The following is an 8,838-nucleotide window of genomic DNA, read 5'->3' as shown; positions in this document are numbered from 1 at the left end:
GTACTTTCATTTTCATTGAATTCTATGAAAACTTTCATTTCTTTATTTCTTTGACCCATTGGAGCTTCAAGTGGGCATTCAGTTTTCATGAGATTGTAGGTTTCTATAGTTTTTGTTGTTGTTGAAAATCTAACTTTAAGGCATGGTGGTCTGATAAAATACAGGAGGTTATTCCCATGTTTTGTATCTGTTGAGATTTGCTTTGTGACTGAGCATGTGGTCAATTTTTGAGAAGGTTCCAAGGATGCTGAGAAGAAGGTATATTCTTTTGTGTTAGGGTGGAATGTTCTGTAGATATCTATTAAGTCCATTTGAGTCATAACATCTGTTAGGTCCTTTATTTCTTTGTTGAGTTTCAGTCTGGTAGTCTGTCTTTTGGTGAGAGTGGGGTGTTGAAATCTCCCACTGCTAGTGTGTGGGGTTTGATGTGCAATTTAAGCTTTAGTAATGTTTCTTTCACATATGTGGGTGCCTTTGTATTTGGGGCATAAATGTTCAGGATTGAGACTTCATCTTGGTGGATTTTCCCAGTGATAAATATGTAACGTCCTTCCTGATTTCTTTCCATTGATTTTAGTTTGAAATCTATTTTATTAATCAGGATAGCTACACCAGCTTTTTTCTTAAGTCCATTTGATTGGAAAGCAGTTTCCCAGCCTTTTACTCTGAGGTAGTTTCTGTCTTTGAAGTTTAGGTGTGTTTCTTATATGCAGCAGTTGGATGGATCCTGTTTTTCATATCCATATTTCTGGTAGCCTGTGTCTTTTTATAGGTGAGTTGAGACCATTGATATTGATGGGTATTAATGACCAGTGATTGTTAATTCCTGTTATTTTTTGGTGGTAGTTTTGTGTTTTCCTTCTTTGGTATTTGTTGGTGTGGGATTGCCTATTGCCTGAGTTTTCATGGGTATGTTTGATTTCCTTAGGTTGGATTTTTCTTTCTAGTGATTTCTGTAAGGCTGGATTTGTGGATAAGTATTATTTAAATCTGGGTTGATCATGGAATATTTTGTTTACTCCGTATATGGTGATTGAGAGTTTTGCTGGTATAGTAGTCTGGGTTGGCATCCATGGTCTCTTAGTGTCTGCATAACATTTGTCCAGGACCTTCTAGCTTTCATAGTCTCTATGAGAAGTCTGGTGTTATTATGAATGGTTTGCCTTTATATGTTACTTGGTCTTTTTCCTTTGAGGCTCTTAATATTTTTTCTTTGTTCTGTATGTTTAGTGTTTTGATTATTATGTGGTGAAGAGACTTTTTTTGGATCCATCCTATTTGGTGTTCTGTAAGTTTCTTGTATTTTCATGGGTATTTCTTTCTTTAGTTTGGGAAAGTTTTCTTCTATGATTTTTGTTGAATATATTTTCTGTGCCTTTGAGTTGGTATTCTTCTCCTTCTTCTATCCCTATTATTCTTAGGTTTAGTCTTTTCATGTTGTCCCAAATTTCCTGGATGTTTTGTGTTATGACTTTTTTGGCTTTAGTGTTTTCTTGACTGATGGATCTATTCTCTCTATTGTATATTCAATGTCAGAGTCTCTGTTCCATCTCTTGCATTCTGTTGGTTATGCTTGCATCTGTAGTTCCTGATCGTTATTCAGAATTTCTATTTCTAGCATTTTCTCAGTTTGTGTCTTCTTTATTGTCTTAATTTCAATTTTCAAATCTTGAATTGTTTCCTTCATCTGTTTAATTGCTTTTTCTTGGCTTTCTTTGATTTCTTCCAATTTTTTGTTTGTTTTCTTTCATTTCTTTAAGGGAATTTTTAATTTCCTCCTTAAGGGAGTTTTTCATTTCTTCTTTAAGGACCTCTATCATCTTCTTAAAGTCATTTTTTATGATTGATTTCTTCTGCTTCTTCTGTGTTGGTATGTTCAGGTCTTACAGGTGTAGAATCACTAGGTTCTGATGGTGTCATATAGGTCTTAATATTGTTGCCTGTATTTTTGCACTGACATCTACTCATCTCTTCCTCTGCTCAGCACAGGTGGTATCTATGTCTGAGGGTGTCTCTCTTGTTCCAATAAATAGTCTTGGTCCACTGGGAGTTCTTGGTTGAATCAGTGTTGTTGGGCTCTGTTTTTCCAGGAGCAGCTTAGTCCAATCAGTGTTAGTGGGTTCTGTCTCAGGGAGCAGCTGTTCCCAATTGGTGCAGGGTGGGCTTATGGCTCTGGTGGTTGTTGGTGACACATGGGATAATTTTCTTGGTGAGGGGGTAGGAAAAGAGGCCACTGTCTGGTCCCTGGGGTTCCAATGGCTGTTCCCAGTTGGTGCAGGGTGGGCTTATGACTTCAGTTGTTGGGTTTGTAGGAGCTGTTTTTTTGGTGAGGGAGCAGGGAAAGGTAGCTGTCTGGTTTCTGGGGCTCTGATGGCTGGGGCCTAGGGGCTAGAGACCTGGTCTGCTGGTACAGAGATGGGGCCTTACCTGTTCTCCAGTCAGTGTAGGATGGGGCTTATGAGTCTGATAATTCTGATGGTTCGGTGGCTGGGCAGCTCCTTCCCTTGTGTTCTCTGGTTGAATTTTGCTTGTTCACCAACTCCTCAGGTGACCTTGTTTCCTCAGACTGCAGGCTGCAGGCTTCTGAAACCTCTCCGGAAAGGATCGTAACTAAACAGGTTGATCAGTAGGGCAATCTCACCAAGGCCTCCAAGCTGTTGGATTCTTAGGATCGGCAGCTGGGCCCTGGATCGGGCTTGGGGAGAATGCTCGGTCCGTTCTGGTCGAGTTCCACAGTGACAGCTCCTCCTTGAGTGCTCCTCTTTTTACTTTTAAGCCTTGATTGTAAAGTTTTAGATTCTTCAGCCTCCAAAGAACCATTTGCTTTATGTTTTTAAAAGATTTATTTTATGTGTATGTGTTTGCCTGCATATACATGCATGTTCACCACATGCATTCCAAAGGAGATTCGGAGAGGGTGTCAGGTCTCAGATTACCTGAAACTGGAGTTGTGGATGGATGAGAAACAACACATGGGTGCCAGGAAGTCCTCTAAACCACTGAGTCTTCTCTCTAGTGTCCAGTGTTTGTTTTCTCTATCCCGTTTTTGTTTTTATGAGACAGGGTCTTGGTAGAATAGATCAGGCTAGCCCAGAACATGGAAGCAATCTTCTCGCTTTAGACTTCATTGTGTCAGAATATGAAGAGTAAGCTACCACATGCTATCATTTTCTAATCTCCTTTCTAGGCTGAGCTAAGAAAGACATTGTTTTTACTGTTGGACACAGAATGGGAATGAAAGCCTCATCTCTCTGGTCATTAGAAGTAGCCAGAATCAGGGTTCAAGAGATGGCTCAGAGGTTAAGAGCACTGCTTGCTCTTCCAAAGGTCCTGAGTTCAATTCCCAGCAACCACATGGTGGCTCACAACCATCTGTAATGGGATCTGGTGCCCTCTTCTGGCCTGCAAGGATATGTGCACTGTACACATAATAAATAAATAAAAATAAATAAATAAAATAAAATAAAAAGAAGTACCTGGAATCCTAACTGAATATCCAGTAGGACATCCTCCAGCTTCCTTCCACTCCTCTCTGTGTTTACATTTTTTTCTGGTCAGCTCTATACTTTTGCTTGTTCATCTGTGAATCAAGCAGGAGAAAGCTGTAAGCTTCTAGGTGTTCATGGATGTGACAAGTCACACTGAGGATGGCCTGCCCGTTCTCTGTCCTCTGATCCCCGTATAAATGTATTAGTGGGCTACACAGTATATCACCCCATGGACATGACAAGTCCCACGGAGGATGGCCTCCATTCTCTGTCTTCATGCTAGATTTCTAAGTCCTGGCATAATCCTGTCTAGGGAAGGGGTGGGGAATACAAAGGAAGCTGGTGAGGAGTCCATAGATTTTCAGAAATGGGCGACTCACTGCGGTTGGGAAGACATCTCAAAGAAAGCCTACTCTGAGCATGGGTCACCTTCAGTCACGGCTGACTACAAATTCTTCCACTTTGCTCTTCCCTCATTGTACTTTACACCTAATGTTGTGTAGGATCAAACCTGACCCTGCAATGCCAGTTACTCCCTTCTGGACTCCCAGGGCTTGCTATCAGCAAATGTACCGTAAACCCTATGCGGTAAGAGGACAGTCATACAATACCAACAGTTTCTGCATCGAGAGTAAGAAGAATCTGAACCAAATCTTCAAGTCTGCCAGCTTCGATAACTAAGTTGATGAAGCTCTCAGGGAGTTTTCTCTGGGACTTGTCTCCTTCCTGATTGCTTCATCCCCAAGTTCTGACTGAGAACTTAGATGACATACTCCATCATTTTTGGCCAACAGGGACCAGGAGCTACTTTCTGCTGGTCTTTAATGAGATGCTTAGGGAGTCTATACCCAGTGGGATTGGACGCTGCAGGAAATGCCTGTCTAATTCTCCCAAACCTCCTTCCCACACAGAGGGTTAAGACAGCGATCCTCCATCCACTCTTCACTTTCTCAGAACCTTCCTACAGTCCTGAAACTTTCCAATCCTTTGAAAAAGCAACACTATTGCCCATCAACTCCAAAGTGAAAAAACAGAGCTTGCCTGTTCAGGTATGTTCAGCAGAGGTGACAATGTTTCTGTTACAGTGAGTCCTGCTCACTCTCACATAGAGGAGCAGCAGCATGAGTCACGGGCCTGTCAGTTGGAGCTTGAGATCTGTACAATAACTGGCAGCTTTTAGTTTTCTTTGAGCTGATAAGGGGTGGGAGAGAGACTGGAAACGTTACCATGTGAATGCTGTCATGTTATATTCAATAAAACCATAAGGGTGAACCTGGGAAACCAGCACCATGTAAAACTGGGATTTGTAAATTGAGTACGTGGAAACTATGAGTGATCTCAATTCAGAAACTTTAATGCAGGCTTAATAGAAACATGATTGTGACATCCTAACCAGAAGGCTGCATTCTGACCTCTGTCTCTGTTTTCTGTAGCTGGGCTCAGACCATGAGAGGCAGCAACCAGTCGAGCGTCTCCCAGTTCCTCCTCCTGGGACTCTCCAGGCAGCCCCAGCAGCAGCAGGTCCTCTTCCTGCTCTTCCTTATCATGTACCTGGCCACTGTCCTGGGAAACCTGCTCATCATCCTGGCCATCGGCACAGACTCCCGCCTGCACACCTCCATGTACTTCTTCCTCAGCAACCTGTCCTTTGTGGATGTCTGCTTCTCCTCCACCACTGTCCCCAAGGTGCTGGCCATTCACATACTTGGGAGTCAGGCCATTTCCTTCTCTGGGTGTCTCACACAGCTGTATTTTCTCTGTGTGCTTGCTGTCATGGACAATTTCCTGCTGGCTGTGATGGCCTATGACCGGTATGTGGCCATATGTCACCCCTTACACTACACAACAAAGATGACCCATCAGCTCTGCATCCTCATGGTGGTAGGGTCATGGGTGGTAGCCAGCCTGAATGCTCTGTTGCACACACTGCTCATGGCTAGACTCTCATTCTGTGCAGACAACACCATCCCCCATTTCTTCTGTGACATCACCTCCCCTCCTGAAACTCTCCTGCTCAGACACACATCTCAATGAGCTGATGATTCTTTTTGTTGGAGGGCTGTTATTGATTTCTCCATTTGTTTGCATCCTCGTTTCTTATGTCCTTATTGCTTGTGCTATCCTGAGAGTCTCATCCCCAAGGGGCAGATGGAAAGCCTTCTCCACCTGCGGCTCCCACCTGGCTGTGGTCGGCCTCTTCTATGGCACCATCATATCCCTGTATTTCAACCCCTCCTCCTCTCACTCAGGTGGGAGTGACATGGCAGCTGCCATGATGTACACAGTGGTGACCCCCATGCTGAACCCTTTCATCTACAGCCTGAGGAACAGGGACATGAAAGGAGCTTTAAGGAAAGTGATTACCATGAAATTCTCATCAACTCAGTAAGGTTAAAAAAGGCCATATAAAGAAGTAATTTCCAAGAAGATCATATTTACTCTACTGTGTGGTCTTACCTTTTGTTTTGTTAGGGAAGCATCTACTATCTTTCTTGGGAGAATAAAACCCAAGTTGTAGACTACATAGGAAAAGATGGAAAGTGGCTTGGGATGCAACTCAGTTGTAGTGTGCATATCTCACGTAAGAGGCCCAAGTTGATTTCCTGTCATGCCAAAATAAACATAAATTTCTTAAATGTCGAAAATGTGCTTGTGTGTGTGAGTTTGTGTGTGAGTTTGTGTGTCAGTGTGTGCCACACGTGTATGGGTGTCCAAAGTGCCAGAAGAGCATTACAAGTGTATTTGAATCACTCAACATGGTTCCTGGAAACCAAATTTGGGTCCTCTAGAAGAGCAGCAACTAACAGATGAGCTATTTCTCCTGCCCAATAAAAATGCTCCAATCAAATCATTTAATTCCAGTCATGAGTGCCCTCTCCTGACAAAGGGCATCACAAACCTGCTTATACTTTTTTCCTGATTAAAAGAGGAGAGAATGCACACAATTGGGTAACAGTGAGGTGTCTCAGTTGGAAGCTGCTAAAAAGGAATTATGATAAGTTGAGTTTGCTTTGGGTGATGTTGGAAAAGAATTGGGGACTGACTGTACCTTCAGATAGGATGCTGTTATTCAGGATGCTTGTGGGTAGGTAGCTCTCTTAGTTTATTTCATGTAGATGAAAGGAATAGATAAAACTTGAGCTCTTAGCTGGGCAGTGGTGGCACACGCCTGTAATCCCAGCACTCGGAAGGCAGAGGCAGGTGGATCTCTGTGAGTTCGAGACCAGCCTGGTCTATAGAGCTAGTCCAGGACAGGCTCTAAAGCTACAGAAAAACCCTGTCTTGAAAAACCAAACAACCAAACAAACAAAAAAAAAAAACTTTAGCTCTGGCCAAGTAGCACTAGCCATTCATGTGAATCCTATTAGAGCACAGGGTGTGGATCCTTATGTGGTTATATACACTGTTGTGATTGTTCTTTTGAGACAGGGTTTCTCTGTGTAGCTATGGCTACCCTAGAACTTGCTCTGTAGACCAGACGGCCTTGAACACACGTAGATCCACCTGCCTCTGCCTCCTGAGTGCTGGGATTACAGATGTGCAATACCACATCTGGCATAGGACAATATTCTTAATGTTTTCAGTGGTTCTTCCAGAATAACCTTTTGTGATGTTACAATCATAGAGACCTTACTTGCTACAGCTGTCTTATGAAAGTCATTATGTTCATTGGGAAAACTCCAAACTGTGCCCCCCAGCTCCTGGGTGACAGCACTAAGTTTCCTTTCACCACAGTCTTTGATGTGAGCACACCTGACAGGAAGACCCGACCCAGCAAAGTGATTTTAGCTATTCATACTATTTGCTCCTGTGTAAGGATTGATATGTGACTGTCTTAAAAAGAACTGGTCTGTTTCACCTATGTTTTACTACTTGTGAGCAGGTATGTTCATAGGACTCTTTTATCGCTCCTTTAAAATTGGAGATTTATTATGTATATGGGTGTTTGGCCTGTATGTAGGTCTGTGTATTTTGTGTGTGCAGTTCCTGAGGAGACCAGACGAGGGCACTGGGGCCTCTGGAACTGGAGTTACAGGGGTTAGCTGAGATATGGGGTTGGGGACCAAACTGGTTTCCCTGAAATAGTAGCCATTCTTTCAACCTCTGATCCATCTCTCCAGCTCCCTTTTATCATTCTCTTTTTGTAGACAGGGCTAGTAATGCTTCCTCGGTGATTTCTGAAACCTGTGTTTCAGGTTTATGTGTAGCAATTCTGATGGCTATTGGGAAGTGATGGGACCTTTGGGATAAAACATTGTGCAAAGCCAGGTCTAAACAGATGCTTAAGGGCACAGAGGGCTTTTGATTTTTTATTTTTTCAAGACAGGGTTTCTCTGTGTAGCTATGGAGCCTGTCCTAGAACTCAATCAGTAGACCAGCCTGGCCTCGAACTCACTGAGAACTCCCTACTTCTGCCTCCCAAGCACTGAAATGAAAGACCTGCACCGCCATCGCCCAGCCATATAAGACTGCTAACCTCTCCTGCGTCCTCCTTTGCTGGTAGGACCCCATGAGGTAAATAGACCCCCTTGAGTCCACATTCCCCTCTTGATATAGGAGCTTCCACAGATCCAAAGCAACAGGTCGTGCAAGTGTGGACGGAGAGCTCAGTGAGGAGTCACAATAAGCCCTCCCTTTCAGTTTTCTCAGGTCTGGTTACAGAAATGGAAAGCTAAACGTCATTCCTCTCAGATCTTGCTGGGATATACATTAGAGGGCAGATCCATCCCTGCTGCCACTCTTGCTTTATCTTGCACATTTTAGTACACTACATTCCCCCCACCTTGACCCATTTATTTAGAAGTGTTCTTTAATCTCAAAGTATTTGGGATTCATAATTCTTTGTGAAACTTTTCAGACAGAGGCAGGACCTTTCCTAACCTAATTTCTGCTCCTGGGTTTTAAGGCTAAGTGAGTTCTTTTGTGCCAGTTATGGGTTGACACCCAGGAAAATCTACTTTTTTTTTTTTTTTAAACAACTCAGCCTCATGACGCTGCAGATGAAGCACAAATTCTTCATTTTGAGGAAGGTTTTCCCACATTCTAGACACTTAACTATTTTCTCCCTTGCACGAATTCCTTCATGGTAACTCTGCTGAAAGTTTCTCCCACACTGAGAACAGGAACAGGGTTTCTCTCCTGCATGGAGTCACTTGTGCTTTTAACGATTGTGTTCCGATTGAATCCTTCCCACAGTGGCCACAGTCATAGAGCTTTCACCGATATGAATCCTCTGGTGGGAAATAAGGTAAGACCTTTCCTGGAACTGCTTCCCACACAGGACATGTGGACAATGTCTTTGTTTTCTCATCATGAGAAAGTGCAGTAATATTAATGTCCACATATTTCG

General features: G+C 43.1%; 1 pseudogene; it reads left to right on the top strand.

The window, feature by feature from the left end:
- The first annotated feature begins 4,934 nt into the window (after window positions 1-4,934).
- On the top strand, window positions 4,935-5,877 carry LOC118589480 (annotated as a pseudogene).
- The last annotated feature ends 2,961 nt before the right edge of the window (window positions 5,878-8,838 follow it).

Source organism: Onychomys torridus, chromosome 8, assembly GCF_903995425.1.
Source record: "Onychomys torridus chromosome 8, mOncTor1.1, whole genome shotgun sequence".
Classification (NCBI taxonomy): domain Eukaryota; kingdom Metazoa; phylum Chordata; class Mammalia; order Rodentia; family Cricetidae; genus Onychomys; species Onychomys torridus.
This window is presented reverse-complemented; position numbering and strand designations above follow the sequence as displayed.